The sequence below is a fragment of the Hemitrygon akajei genome, unplaced genomic scaffold, assembly GCF_048418815.1.
Source record: "Hemitrygon akajei unplaced genomic scaffold, sHemAka1.3 Scf000050, whole genome shotgun sequence".
Taxonomy (NCBI): domain Eukaryota; kingdom Metazoa; phylum Chordata; class Chondrichthyes; order Myliobatiformes; family Dasyatidae; genus Hemitrygon; species Hemitrygon akajei.
Genome location: NW_027331936.1, coordinates 4295599 through 4311178, shown reverse-complemented (window position 1 = coordinate 4311178; position 15580 = coordinate 4295599). Strand labels below are relative to the sequence as shown.

The 15580-nt window shown below is 40.8% G+C and overlaps 1 long non-coding RNA gene and 1 pseudogene across 1 annotated transcript in view; one reads left to right on the top strand and one right to left on the bottom strand.

Annotated features, from left to right (window-relative positions):
* Positions 1–3251, top strand: part of LOC140721068 (uncharacterized) — an 85726-nt pseudogene extending 82475 nt beyond the window's left edge.
* Positions 3252–3932: 681 nt separating this feature from the next.
* The window catches only part of LOC140721069 (uncharacterized), a 32535-nt gene continuing 20887 nt past the window's right edge, over positions 3933–15580 (bottom strand). The window contains exon 4 of the long non-coding RNA XR_012097314.1: positions 3933–4037. This is a non-coding gene — a long non-coding RNA (uncharacterized lncRNA). The remainder of the gene's footprint in view (positions 4038–15580) is intronic.

The window sequence follows — 15580 nt, the reverse complement described above, 5'->3', positions numbered from 1 at the left end:
ATCGGTAGCTGAGCGAAGGGCGCTGAGTAGGCTACGGTCAATTATGGAAAACCCTGAACATCCTCTACATAGCACCATCCAGAGACAGAGAAGCAGTTTCAGCGACAGGTTGCTATCGATGCAATGCTCCTCAGACAGGATGAAGAGGTCAATACTCCCAAATGCCATTAGGCTTTACAATTCAACCGCCAGGACTTAAGAACTTTTTAAAAGCTATTATTAATGCTTTTTGAGAGAGTGATTTAGATGCATATCATATTTTTACTGAGTTAAGTATTGTATGTAATTAGTTTTGCTACAACAAGTGTATGGGGCATTGGAAAAAAATGTTGAATTTCCCCATGGGGATGAATAAAGTATCCATCCATCCATCCATCCATCCATCCATCCATCCATCCATCCATCCCAGCACTGTGCCCAGTCAGGAGATAGTTTCTCTCACCAACTTCGGTTCAACCTCACTGTAACAGTGTGATGTCATATCACACCTTGACAACTCAAGTGATCTCATCTGAAATGTTGTCCTACACCCATCGATGGATTTTGTAAATCTTTTTACAGGTTAAAAATGACAAGGAATTTGTCTACGGGAATCCCGAACACAACACGCCAGTTTTGCTGTCTCTGTCCAGATACTTAAGAAGAGGAGCAAGAGATTCACACAATCATCCTTCCTGCTCAGACTGTGGGGAGGGATTCACTCGATCATCTGACCGACTGGCACGCCCGTCATTTCAAACAGGTGGGGAACCCATTCATCTGCTCAGACAGTGGGAATAGATACAGTTGGACATTTCATCTAAAGGGCAAGGCCATTCACCTATCCTGTGTGTGGGAAGGGATTCAGTCGGTCTTTCCACCTGTGGACACACCAGTCAGTTCACACTGGGCAGAGGCTGGTCATCTGCTGAATTTGTGGTGAAGGATTCACTCGGTCATATGACCTAATGGCTCATCAGCGAGTTCACACCAGGGAGTGGCCGTTCACCTGCTCAGACTGTGGGAAGGGGTTCACTCATTCATCTAATCTGAAGGTACATCAGCGAGTTCACACTGGGGAGAGGCCATTCACCTGCTCACACTGTGGGAAGGGATTCACTCAGTCATCCCACCTACAGAATCATCAGCGAGTTCACACTGGGGAGAGGCCGTTCACCTGCTCAGACTGTGGGAAGGGATTCACTTGCTCATCTGATCTGAAGAAACATCAGCGAGTTCACACTGGGGAGAGGCCATTCACCTGCTCAGACTGTGGGAAGGGATTCACTCGGTCATCTTTTCTGAAGCTACATCAGAAAGTTCACACTGGGGAGTGGCCGTTCACCTGCTCAGACTGTGGGAAGGGATTCATTCTGTCATGCAATCTGAAGGTACATCAGCGAGTTCACACTGGAGAGAGGCCGTTCACCTGCTCAGACTGTGGGAAAGGATTCACTCAGTCATTTAAACTGAAAATACATCAGCGAATTCACAGTGGAGAGCGACCATTCACCTGCTCAGATTGTGGGAAGAGATTCACACAGTCAGCCCAGCTACGAGCACACAGGTCAGTTCACACTGGGGAGAGGCCGTTCACCTGCTCAGAATGTGGTAAGGGATTCACTCAGTCATCTCAGCTACTGAGCCACCAGTCAGTTCACACTGGGGAGAGGCCGTTCACCTGCTCAGACTGTGGGAAGGGATTCACTCAGTCATACACCCTACTGGTTCACCAGCGGCTTCACACCGGGGAGCGGCCGTTCACCTGTTCGGACTGTGGGAAGCGATTCACTGAGTCATCTAAACTGAAGGTACATCAGAGAGTACACACTGGGGAGCGGCCTTTCATCTGCTCAGAATGTGGGAAGGGATTCATTCAATCATGCAATCTGAAGGTACATCAGCGAGTTCACACTGGGGAACGACCGTTCACCTGCTCAGACTGTGGGAAGGGATTCACTCGGTCATCTGAACTGAAGGTACATTGGAGAGTTCACACTGGGGAGCGGCCTTTCATCTGCTCAGAATGTGGGAAGGGATTCATTCAATCATGCAAACTGAAGGTACATCAGCGAGTTCACACTGGGGAACGACCGTTCACCTGCTCAGACTGTGGGAAGGGATTCACTCGGTCATCTGAACTGAAGGTACATTGGAGAGTTCACACCGGGGAGCGGCCGTTCACCTGTTCGGACTGTGGGAAGGGATTCACTCTGTCATCTAAACTGAAGTTACATCAGAGAGTTCACACTGGAGAGAGGCCGTTCACCTGCTCAGACTGTGGGAAGGGATTCACTCAGTCCTCCCACCTACAAGCACACCGGTCAGTTCATACTGGGGAGAAGCCGTTCACCTGCTGAAGCCTGAATTATACCTCTGCATAGACGCTATGCCATTGTGAGCATTTCTACTTGTGAGTTCGTGTGTCTGCGTCGCTCTGCCAAAACGCTAGTTGGTGTTGGGGTTCTGTGCTACTGTGTTGAATTGACTCATGTTGAGTTGGGAACAATGGCGACTGCTGACTACGTCTTGTTGGAGTTGGAGCTAATCAATGTTGCAGAAGTGTTACTTCTATTGAAATTACTGCAACGCAGAAAAATGAGCAGTTTTTCCATTACTTTGTGCAGTCCGCGATGTCCAAAGCAATGTTGGTGGAAATTTCTTTGCACGATTTTGATGCCATTTTCAAGTTTTTATTGTCTGCCAATGAAGAGTCGTGCACATGTACATATTTTCTGACTACCTCACCTAACCTCTCCTTGATGTAGTCCACCTTCCAACTTCAAAGCAACAGGAAATGCACAGGAGGAAACTGGCTGCTGCCAAGTGGACCAATCACAGTACCTGCAGTCTGTGTTGCCGTGACGTGTAGCTACATTTTTGGGAATGTGCGCGTTAGGCTACATTAGGCGAAGGACTCTCATGGAGGCGCTACATGGAGTAGGTTGCATTCCAGCTTTGCTCCGTTCATTTTAAATTTACTTACCACCCCTTTAATATCTTTATCAAAGTGTTTATAACACTTTTATATGTTTGAATTTGAATTTTAATCGACTGAAATGGCTTACAGAGGAAGAAGGCAGTGAAAATGGAAAGAAAGAAGATGTCTTTGAACAGCCTAAAAAGTTGCAACTTACTTTACTGGCTATCTAGAATCTTTTGGATGAAGAACTTGATAAAAGATTTATTACCTTGGAATTATGGTTAAAGGAGAGCGAAGGTATATTGGCAACACTTGAAAAGAAGAACGAAAAACAGCAGCGGCAAATTTCAGAGTTTATTAAAGCTGGGAAACAGAGAGATCGCAAATTGAATTCTTTGGAAATGAAATGAAGTTCAACCACTCAAACCCTGGAGCAGAACAAAATCAAGATTACTGATTTGGAGAGTCGAAGCCACAGACTGAATTTGTGAATAATAGACTCAGTGAGGACATTGAGAGCCGGGATCTTACTCAGTTTTTTTCTCAATGCTTCATCTAAGAGCATTTTTCAATCTTTTTTATTGGTTTCCAAATAAAGAATATACAAATTGGAAGAGGAGTTTAACAAGTAGATAATATAAAAAAACATATAAACAGCATATAATGTCAAAATCAAATAGATAAAATGCTTCCTCTGGAATAATCCCAAAAATTGCTGTAAGTGGATTACGTTGAACATCCGCATCTATAACTTTAGATAATATTCCAAACACATCCCACCAAAAATTATTTAAACTTAACACATGAACAAAACAGTTGAGTCAGAGTAGCCACTTTTGTGTTACATCTGTCACAAATAGGGCTTATATTAGGAAAAAATATGTGCCAATTTATCTTTGGACATATGGGCCCTGTGTACTATCTTAAAAATTCTTAATGGAGGTCTTTGGCTCGGAGGTATTTTCTTCCCTTCCTGCACTCAACCGCACTCATCGGGCGCTGAAACCAAAACCACGTCATGTAATTCTTCGATGTCACAATGTGAATACTAAGGAGCACTTCATTCGGATTGCTCATCAGAAAGGAGTTACTGAGCATGAGAATCTTCAGTTTCATTTTGTTGAAGATTTTTGTCCTGAGGTGATGCAAGAAAGATTGCATTTTAAAATGGTGATGTCAGAATTATATCAGAGGAATCTTTGTCCAGCATTGTTATATCCCTTTCACCTAAGGGTTGCTCTGCCCAATAAATCATTCAAATGCTTTAAATCCGTGAATGAAGCAAAACAATTTCTCAAAGAGGTAAGCTTGAACGCAGATGTCTAATGTTTTGAAGATCAACATTTGAGCTTGGATGTCTCTGAAATTTACCATTCCTTTATGTCTGTGTGTATCTGGTTTATTAGTTAACAGCCAGCTTATAGATTTGGACACTTTAGAACTTTGCCCTTGGGTTGATTACAGTTGTACTGTGTTTTGACATTCGGATGTTTATGATGTTTCCATGTTAAAGTTTCTTTCTTTTTCCTTCATTGTTTTACTTTTTTTATTTTTAATTGTTTGCTTTTGAAAATCATTATGACTTTGATATGCTGATTATTTCCTTTTTCTTGAAATATTATTAAGATTGTATTTTGTGTCATTTTTTAAGACCTTTTCTTTTAAAATGGTCTGCAATTGGCTGTTTTTCTCTAACATCTGCTTGACATTCCTCTTGTAATATTTTGACTATGGGTGGTTTGTTTTTTATTTTTTTAAATTTGGAGATCTGCCTCAAGGGAGACGGGGGTAGGGAGGTTCTTAGATAGTTGTCTGGCTGTCTATTGGCCAGGTGTTCGGTCTTTGTGGGTGGGGTGGTAGGGCTATTTTTAGTCTAGTATTTTTCTTTTGGGCTGAATTGAAACTACAAAAATGTCTGTATTGTCGTAACTTCCGTTTCCTCTTTAAACTATTTTCCCTCCTCCTGATTCGTGAGTTTCCTATGCATTGTGGTTAACCCTTTACATACTACATTGTTTATTTAAGGAAAATGGATATTATTAATTAATTTTGTCATTATTAATTTTGTTTCATGGAATACGAACGGTTTGAATCATCCAATTAAATGGAAGAAGATTTTTAGAGTTTTTCATAGACTGAATGCTCAGATTATTTTTGCGCAGAAGACATGTGAGTAAGGAGGATAATCAGCACTTATTTAGGTTTTGGAAATGCCAACAGTTTCACTCTAACTCATCGACTAAGGTGAAAGGTGTTTCTTTTTTTTATATAGACTCCTAGATTTCATTTGTTCACTATGATACAATTTCAGACCAATATGATAGACTTCTATTAAACACCGGTTAACTTTATAACAATAAATTAGTTTTGGTTAATATTTATGCACTTAATACTGACTATCCTGAATTCCTTAAGCACTTTTTTGCATTTCTTCCCAATTTAAATGAATATATGGTAATAATGGGTGGAGATTTTAATTGTTGTCTGAAACGTATGATGGATAAGTCTGTGCCTAATCAGGTACTTACAAACAAATCTGCTATTTTTATTAATTCCTTCTTAGTTGACTCTGGAATTTTAGAAATTAGGAGGTTTTTACATCCTAATGAAAAAGAGTTCTCTTTTTTCTCATGTATATCATAATTACTCTAGATTCCTTTACATCTTTATTGATTCTCGATTAGTTTCATTTGTCACTGCCTGTGAATATGATACAATTGCCATTTCCGATCATGCACCTTTGAAATTATCAGTTAAGTTAACTGATGTAACCTTTGGTACTAAACAATGGCGGTTCAACTCTATTTTACTTCACGGCTTAAATTTTATTAATTTCATTAAAGGACAGATTGCCTTTTTCTTTTCAGCTAACTCAACGGAAGAAATTTTCAGTGGGATATCACGTGATGCCTTTAAAACATATATCCGAGGGTAAATTATTTCACACTCTGCTGGATTGAAGAATCAAATTAATAATGAAATACGTACATTGGTTGATAAGATTAAAGAAATTGATAGAAAATATTCTATTGCTCCCAATTTGAAGCTTTATAAAGAGAGAGTTGAACTTCAGATGCAACATCATTTGTTATTAACATCCCCGATTGAAAATCAGTTACTTAAAACTAAGGGTCATTTTATATATTTGGTGATAAATTGGGTAAATTATTGGTTAACCAATTAAAAGCTGCTTTGGCGAAACTTCAAATTAATAGGGTTCTTAAACGGATGGTACTTTGACGGTTGACCATGATGAAATTAACAATTTTTTTCAAGAATTTTATACCAATTTATACCAATCAGAATTTCCTGATGATTCTACCATAATGCATGAATTTTTAAGGAAATTAAATATTCTGAAATTATCAGTTGATGAACGTTTAGTATTAGACACACCCATTACTGAAGAGGAAATAAAGAATGCAATTTATTCATTGAATTCTGGTAAAGCACGTGGTCGGGATGAGTATACAGCTGAATTTTTAAAATCTTTTTCCGATTTACTTTCTCCCTGGTTAGGTAAAAAATTTTAAAGATGCTTTATTTGTATGTAAGTTACCACAAACATTTTACGAAGCATCTATTTATTTAATTCCTAAAAATGATAAAAATCTCACTGAATGTGCATCAGATTTGTGATATCTTTGTGAATGTTGAATCTAAAATCCTTTCTCAAATATTAGCAATTAGATTGTTGAAGATATTGCCTGCCACAAATTGTCTCCGAGCATCAGACAGGATTTATTAAAAATTATTATACACATTGTAATGTTTGGAGGTTAATGAACATTGTATAGACTACTTTATCTAAGACTCCAGAACGTGTTTTCTCGCTCGATGCCGAGAAGGCGTTTGATACATTTGAATGGGAATATTTGTTTAAAATTCTTGAGAAACTTAATTTTAGTCCAAAATTTATATCTTGGATCCAATTGATATAACATATATCTTTGGCTTCTGTTTCACTAATGATCAGAGATCCCCTTTCTTTAGGCTCTTCCAAGGTACTAGTCAAGGCTGTCCTTTGAAACCCTTACTATAAGATATTAGCCTGGAGACCTTGGCAATTGCTATTCGTGATTCACCCAGTATATTTGGCGTTACTCATGGGAATGGGACGCGTAAAGTATCACTATATGCAGATGACCTTTCGCTATATATTTCTAATCCAGAGAAATCCATTCCTGCAGTAATAACACAACTTGCTCAGTTTAGTAGTTTTTCTGCTTATAAACTGAATCTTAATAAAAGTGTGCTTTCTCCATTAAATATGCAAGTCTCAATTTATAGACAGTTACCATTTAGATTGCTTGCTGATTATTGTATTTATTTGGTTATTAAAATTACTAAGAGGCACAACGATTTATTTAAAGTTAATGTTTACCCTTAATTGATCATGCTAAACAATTGTTTACTAAATGGTCCCCATTATCCTTATCCTTGATTGGTTCCATTAATGCTATTAAGAGGATTATTTTACCTAAATATCAGTACCTATTTCAGGCGGTATCAATTTTTATCTCTAACTTTTTTATATATTATTGATTCTAAAATTTCTGCATATATATGGCAGAATAGAAATCCCAGGTTATATTGGAAATATTTACAGAAATCAAAAAAAGGAAGGCGGCTTGGTTTTGCCGGATCCTAGATTTTATTATTGGGAATTAATATTCGATATTTAACGTTTTGCACACAAGAGTTGGATGAACCTTGAGCGGGAGTCTCGACCGAAGTTTTCATTGGCTTCTATTTTACGGGCTGTGCTTTCCTTTGCACTTACTAAATTTAATAAGCAAATGGTAATTCCAATAATTAAGCATACAATAGGAATATGGTTTCAATGTTGGCAATTTTTTGGACCAAATAAATATATACTGTCAAGTTCTATGACATCTATTTTTTTCTTTCAACCATTTAGAATTGATCAAGCTTTTCTTTTATGGAAAACAAAGGGAATATCATGTTTTCGTGATTTATTTATGGATAATCTTTTACGGCTTTTGAACAGTTTTCTAATAAAAAATAATTTGCCTGGATCACTCTTTTTCAGATATTTACAGATTAGAAACCTTTGAATGTTATTTTGCCTTCCGTTCTGATATCACATCAAATTGAAGTTACGGAAAAAAATAAGTTTAAATCCAGATCAGAAGAGTTTAATATCATTTATTTATGATTTAATTATGAAAATACGCTTAGATACTTCTGATAAAATTAAGAATGAGTGGGAAAGAGAACTTGGGATACCTTTACCTATACAGAAATGGGAGAAAGTTCTGGAACTAGAAAATACCTCTTCAGTGTGTGTCAGACATGCCTTCATGCAATTTAAGGTGGGCTCATATGTACAAGGATAAGTCCTCGTCTAAAAAAAATATTGGAAGGGTATTTTGAGATATTATCTCAGTAGTTCTGTGTATTGATTTACAACCACATCCTATTACCGCAATTTTTGGAGGACCGGTGATAGACTATAGTCATTTATCCTCGTCAGCTTGTCGTCTAATTGCATTTGTTACATTAATAACCATCAGATCTACTTTACTTAAATGGAAAGATTCCAATCTCCCTACTACATTTGAATGGTTTTCCCAAACCATAGCATGTCTAAACTTGGAAAAAATTAGGAGTGGTACTGTGGATCCTTCGGTTGAATCTGAAGAGACTTTGAGGCCATTTATTCAATTTTTTCATATGATGTAAGTTGACCCTTTCCGAATCTTGTGTAATAAGTTTTTGTTCATGTTCAGAGGAGCAGAGTTAATGCCAAATAATTTCAGCCGTTGTAATATGACAGCCCAATTTTGTCTGTTTTTTTTAGTTTAGTGTTTTTTTTCTAGTTTACGATTTTTTTCTCCTGATATGATATCTCTTTCATGGTTAGTTGCTATGAGATTGGGAGGTTAAACTATATTTGTCATTTGGAATCTGTGCTTTTACATGTTAACCGACATTAATGTAATCCTAATCTCTTTGTATCATTATATTATTGCTATGCTTATTAAATTTGAAACTTAATAAAAAGATTGAAAAAAAAGGAAACTGGCTGTTACCAAGTGGACCAATCACAGTTCTTGCAGTCTGCGTCGCTGCGATGCGTAGTTGCATTTTTAGGAATGTGCGCGTTAGGCTACAGCATACGGTACAGCCCAGGTTGCAGCGTCGGGTACGCGGCTACGTAGAGCCTACGGCGTAGCCTCGACGGAGAAGAATAACTCAGGCTTCAATGTGTGGGAAGGGATTCACTTGGTCATCTCAACTACAGAGACACCAGCGACTTCACACTGGGTAGAGCAGTTTAATATACGGGGTGATAGCCACCACCCCCCCCCCCCCCCCACCTCCAGCCCGACCAAACTTAAGAAATCTCATTTGGGTGAATGCTGTGTGATGTGTCCCATGTTACAGATCAGTACCCCGAAGTAACAAACGATACACAATATGCAATTAAACGATTGAGCTCTATAATTCTTACTTTGCTTATAGGGTTAGTAAACAAACTGAAAAAAAGAAAAAGGGCCACTCTCTCCATTCATGTCTTCTCATCTCTCGCCAGCAAAAACCCGTGAAAATCTCTCTTCCAGACTCACAAGAAAGAATATTTCTGTCATTGGATAGCCCCACACTGGAAAACCCTACATCCTCTAGTCGTAACCTAAACATTGCTGCTACAGAGAAACCATTACCTCAGCAGCGAAACATTACAGAGGGGCCGTTACTTCAGCAGTGAAACCTTACAGCGTGTTACACTACCGGGTTCACACTGGGGAGAAAGTTTCAATAAGCTGCATGCTGAATATTTATCCATCAGCGTTGCTGAATGCAATTTCGAGAGTGACTGTCAGTGCTGAACTCTGCAATTATTGGTGCTGCTCACCACACCCAGTTCTGCACCCGGGTCACCAGGCACGGGAGGAGTATCTTCTGCTGCATATTCACCTTTAATGGGCCTAGATCTGTGACAAATAAATCAGTTCTATATTAAACGCTGTCTCCGGTACTTAGTGAATTTATTACACACCTACTGTACAGCAGAGAGTCAACTCAGGCCGGCTGGACCCTGCCAGTGATTCTGTTCCACAGCAGATCTTACAAATCCTCCCCTGTTGTTCACCTCTCACTCTCCCTGTGAATGAGTTCCAAATAGTCACCACTCTGTGGGCGAAGAGGTTTCCCTTGAATTCTCTGCAGACCAAAGAAGTCGAGCTGACTGCAGTTCAGTCTGAGATGTTCTTCGCCCCTCAAATCTCTATGCATCACAAAGAGGAAGTAGGATTCTAAAGCTAAGGTGACAAAACCGTGGCTGATAAGAGAAACCAAAGAAAACATAAAAACCAAGGAGAGGGCATAGAGCAAAAATCACTAGTATGTAGGAGGATTGGGAAGATTTTAAAAACCAACAGAATGCAACTAAAATAATTAAGAAGGAAAAGATGGAACACTTAAGTGAGCTAGCCGGTAATATTAAAGAGGATACCAAATGTTTCTTCAGGTAATTATAGTGTAAAAGAAAGGCGTAAGCGGATATCGAACCACTGAAAAATGATGATGGAGAGGTAGTAATGGGCTGGGGGTGCAAGGTGATGGCAGATGAACTGAATAAGTACTGTACATCACTCTTATCTCTCGAAGACCCCGGCAGGAATATGGAAGTACCAGATGTCAGTGGACTGAATGTGTGAAGTTACGTTACTCGGGAGAAGGTTCTTGGGATGGTCTGAAGATAAATAGGTTCACTGTACCAGATGGTGTACACCCCAGAGATCTGAAAGAGGTGGCTGAAGAGATGTGGAGGCGTTAGCAATGATTTTTCGAGAATCGTTAAGGAAATAAAATCCTAAGTTTTTTTCTCCTTCACTACTCCCCCTCTCGCAGTTTCACCCATCACCGACCACTTCTTCTACCCTTTTCACCCCCACACTTCTTCCTCTGACGTCTCATCTTCCCCCCCCCCCCCCAGTCCTGACGAAGGGTCTCGGCCCGAAACGGTGACTGTTTACTATTTCCCATATATGCTGCCTGGCCTCCTAGGTTCCTCCAGCATTTTGTGTTTGTGTTGCTTGGATTCCCAGCATCCACAGAACTTTGCAGTTGATACAGATAAGAGACAGATAGTTTGGAGTAAAGCTGCAGTCTGCAAAATGACTTCGATAGGTTTGGAGAACGGGCAACGAAGTCGTGGATGAAATGTACGGAAATGTACAGTGTATGCAAATGTACGGTCATGTACAATTGTGGAAGGAATAAGAGCGTAGAGAAAAAATAAATAAATGGGAGAAAATTCAAAAATCAGAGGTGCAGAGGTACTTGGGAATCCTTGAGCAGGAGTCCCTAAAGGTTTGCTTGCAGATTGTGTTGATGAAGGATGACAACTGTAATGTTAGCATATAAGAATAAGGATGTGACTCTGTGGCTTTAAAACGCATTGGTCAGATCGCTCTTGGTGTATTGTGAGCAGTTTACAACCTGCGAAAACAGATGTGCTCGTATTGGAGCGGGTCCGGAGCAGGTTCATGAGCAACGAAAGGGCTAACGTATGAGGAGCGTTAGACGGCTTTGACCCTGTACTCGCTGGTATAGAAGAAAGAGAGGGGATCTCATTGAAACCTATTAAATATTGAAAGGCCTCGACAGCGTGGCTCTGAAGAAGATGCACACTATACTGTGTGAGTCTGGGACCACAGGTCACAACCTCAATGTATCGGAAATCCACTGAGAGCAGAGATGAGGAGGATTTTCTTTAATCAGGGAGTGGTAAATCTTTAGAATTTATTGCCACGGACGGAGTAGAGGCCAAGTCATTGAGTGTATTTTAAGTGGATGTTGAAAGATTATGGGGAGAAGGCAGGAGAATGGGGTTGAGAGATAATCAATTGGACAGGAACGAATGGCGGAGGAGACTCGATTGACTGACCAGCCCCTGTCTGATATCTCATGGCTCATGGTCTGAAGAAGAGGCCGGTGAGGTTGCATTAGGGTTAGGATATTGTTAGGGTATCCACGTCTGGATTATTGTATTCAGTTATAGGAAAGAGGACGCTAAGCTGGAATAAGTGCAGAAAAGATTTACGAGAATGCTGCCGATACTCGAGGCACTGAGTTCTGGAGAGAGGTTGGGCAGGTTGGGACTTCACACCTTGAAGTGCAGGAGATTGAGGTGACCTTATGCAGGTGTTCCAAACTATGAGTGTACAGAAATGGGGAATGTGCGCAGTTGAGTGATCTCGGCCTTTTCTCCTTGGAGCGACTGAGGATGAGAGGTGACCTGATAGACGTGTATAAGATGATGAGAGACATTGATCGTGTGGATAGTCAGAGGCTTTTTCCCAGGGCTGAGATGGTTGCCACAAGAGGACACAGGTTTAAGTTGCTGGGGAGTAGGTACAAAGGAGATGTCAAGGGTAAGTTATTTACACAGAGAGTGGTGAGTGCGTGGAATGGGCTGCTGGCAACGATGGTGGAGGCGGCTACAATAGGGTCTTTTAAGAAACTACTGGATAGGTACATGGAGCTTAGAAAAATAGAGGGCTATGGGTAAGCCCAGTAATTTCTAAGGTCGGAACATGTTCCTCACAACTTTGTGGGCTGAAGGACCTGTATTGTGCTGTACGTTTTCTATGTTTACTTTTCTTTTACCACATTTTTGTGGAATCAACAACCAGAAGGCACCGGTTTAAGGTGAGAGAGGATTGATTTAATAGTGATCCGGGGGACAATTATTAATCCACTCTCACTTCCGGTTCATTGTTTAACTAACATGATGAGTGCACTGTCAGGTTGGAGGAGCAACAACTCATATTACATCCGGGTAGTTTACAACCTGATGGCATGAACATCGACATCTTTAACTTCTACCTCTACCTTTTTTTTTCATCAACCCACAGGCCCGTCTCCTCCATTCTGTCTCCACACTTCTCTCTTCCCCACTGCGGATCGTCTCCCTCTGGTTCCTCTTTTACTTCCTTTTGTCCCATGGCCCGCTCTCTTATCGTATCAGATTCCTTCTTTTCAGTCCTTTGCATTTTCCACCTACCACCTCACAGCCTCTCACTTCATTTCCCACCTCCCCCACCCACTCACCTTCACTCTTATCTGGCTTCACCTATCACCTACCAGCTTGGACTCTTTCCACACCCCGCACCATCTTATTCCGGCTTCTCCCCACTTCCAATCCTGATGAAGGGTCTCGGCAGGAAATCTCTCTTTGGCTTTACCCCCTCTATAGAAGCTACCTGACCTCCTGACTTCCTCTAACATTTTGTGTCTGTTACTCTGCATCTCCAACATCTGCAGAATCTTATTGGGACAGAGTGCAGAATGCAGAGACTACATCGGGTCTCACTAATGTCGAGGAGGCCACACCTGGAAAACTGAAAACAGTAGATGATCCCAACAAGCACGATGTTGAAAAGTTGCCTCAAATGGAAGGACTGTTTGGGACCCTGACTAGTGGTGAGGAGAGTGGTTTGGGGCATCTCTGGCACTTCATCCACTTGCAGTTGGCTTCCAGCCCCTACACCCCTTCTTATCGCTGTAAACCTCTCCCTTTTGTGGACAACACTGCCACTTGATGGTGATTTACCACAATAACAGGACCCCCTGATTTGTGGACTCCATTGTCACCAGGTGGCGCTCTGCCGCAATAACGCTGAGAGACAGAAATGTGACGCTGCAGCCTGCTGAAATGTTTATTCAAGATTCAGGGTTGTTTAATTCCATTTCCAGCAGACACGTGTAAATGAGGTCGACATAATTATTACTCCGGCTCCAATACAGCACAAAAACACAACAGTAACAACATATATCCACAGCTTATATACTGTGCACGGACTGATTGTATGTCCATAAAGTGACGCTCGGCATAGGATGCCTGCATATAAGATGACAGACAGGAAATGATAAAGTAGAGGTGTTTGGTGTTGTGGAAGTATGGGTTAGTGGGCAGAGATATTTATCAGCTTTACTGCTTGGGAAAAGGAGCTGTCCCAGAGGCTGGTAGTCCTGGTGAGGACGCTGTGTATTTACCCCCGATGGGAGTGAGACAAATAGTCCATGAGTGTGATGGGTGAAGGTAGATTGTGATAATTAGGTTGGTGCTTGATCTCAAGAGAAGGAATTTGGAAAATACCAATGAGATGCCTTTTAGATCAGCTTGGAATTGTGTAGCTGGCTGGTGGCGTAGTGGCATCAGTGGCGGGAAGTCCTGAGTTTGAATCCAGCCGGCACCCATCTGTGCTGGGTTAAGAGCTGGTGATCTCTTTAAAAAAAATCTCACCCGGCAGAAGGCAAATACAACAATGGCAAGCCATTGCTGTAACTAGCCTAGCACACGATTTCCCAATACGTCAGAGGAAATCGCCTGCTAAGTTGAAAATTCCGGATGTGACCTACCTTCCCTTTGCAATTGTGCCCACTAGGGAAAAGTTAATTCTGGAATGAACCAAATTTGATTGGGGAGCTTTTGGTAAAGGGAGCATGTGGATACAGTGATAATAACATGACTGAATTCACCCTTCACTTTGAGAGGGGAAAGGTAAAACAAGATGCATTATTATTGGTGGAGTGAAAGGAACTACGGAGGCACTGGAGAAGAGCTTACCAAAGTTGATTGGAAGGGGACACTAGCAGGGATGATGGCAGAATAGCAATGGCTGGAGTTGCTCCACTTGACAGCCTCAGGGTCGAAGAGAAACACATCATATACCATCTGCGTAGCTCCAACCTGAAGGCATGAATATCGATTTCTCCTTCCAGTAAAAGAAAATCACAGCCCATTGCCTTTCCTTCTACTTACTCCCGAATAACGTAACTTTACACATTCTGACCACTGACATTTGGGACTTCCATATTCCTGCCAGTGCCTTCCACAGATAAGAGTGAGTACAATACTTATTCAGTTCATCAGCCATCACCTTTCACCCTCACCCCATTATTCCCTCTCCAGCATCATTCTCCAGTGGTTTGATATCCATTTCTGTCTCTCTTTTACACAATATGTACCTGAAATTAAAAATGGTATCCTCTTTAATATTACTGGCTAGCTCATCTATGTATTCCATCTTTTACTTCTTAATGGTTTTGGTTGCATTCTGTTCATTTTTAAAACTTCCCAATTCTCTAACTGCCTAGTAATTTTTGTTCTGTGCCCTCTTTGGTCTTTATGTTGTCTTTGGTTTCTCTTAGTAGCTACGGTTTTGTCACCTTACCGTTAGAATACTACTTCCGGCGCCGACCTGAGCGGCAGCCTTTTCCAGCTGCTCCCGAGATTTGATAAATTGATCATTCTTTTTTAGGTTGTTTCTTTCTTTTTTTAGTCATAGTGTTATGTTTAGTATTTATTTAATGTTATGTTTGGTATTTATTAATATTGAGATGGAGAGAAAGTTGTATTCGAGAAACCAGCTACTTGCGCTGAGAAAGGTGCAAGTCAGTGTTGCGCAACAGATCCAGATCCCGAACGAAATTAAACGGAGGTTCCGCGGCTCCAGGGCTGGAAAACTGCGCAGAGATAAGTGGAAGGAGATGAAGAGGCGTTATAAACCCGCTGTTCCTTCGGTCATTATGGGGAACGTGAACTCGCTGCCAAATAAATTGGATGAGCTAGCCTCATTAGTAAGGAATGTTAAAGAATACAAGGAATGCAGTTTAATGTGTTTTTCCGAAACATGGCTGACG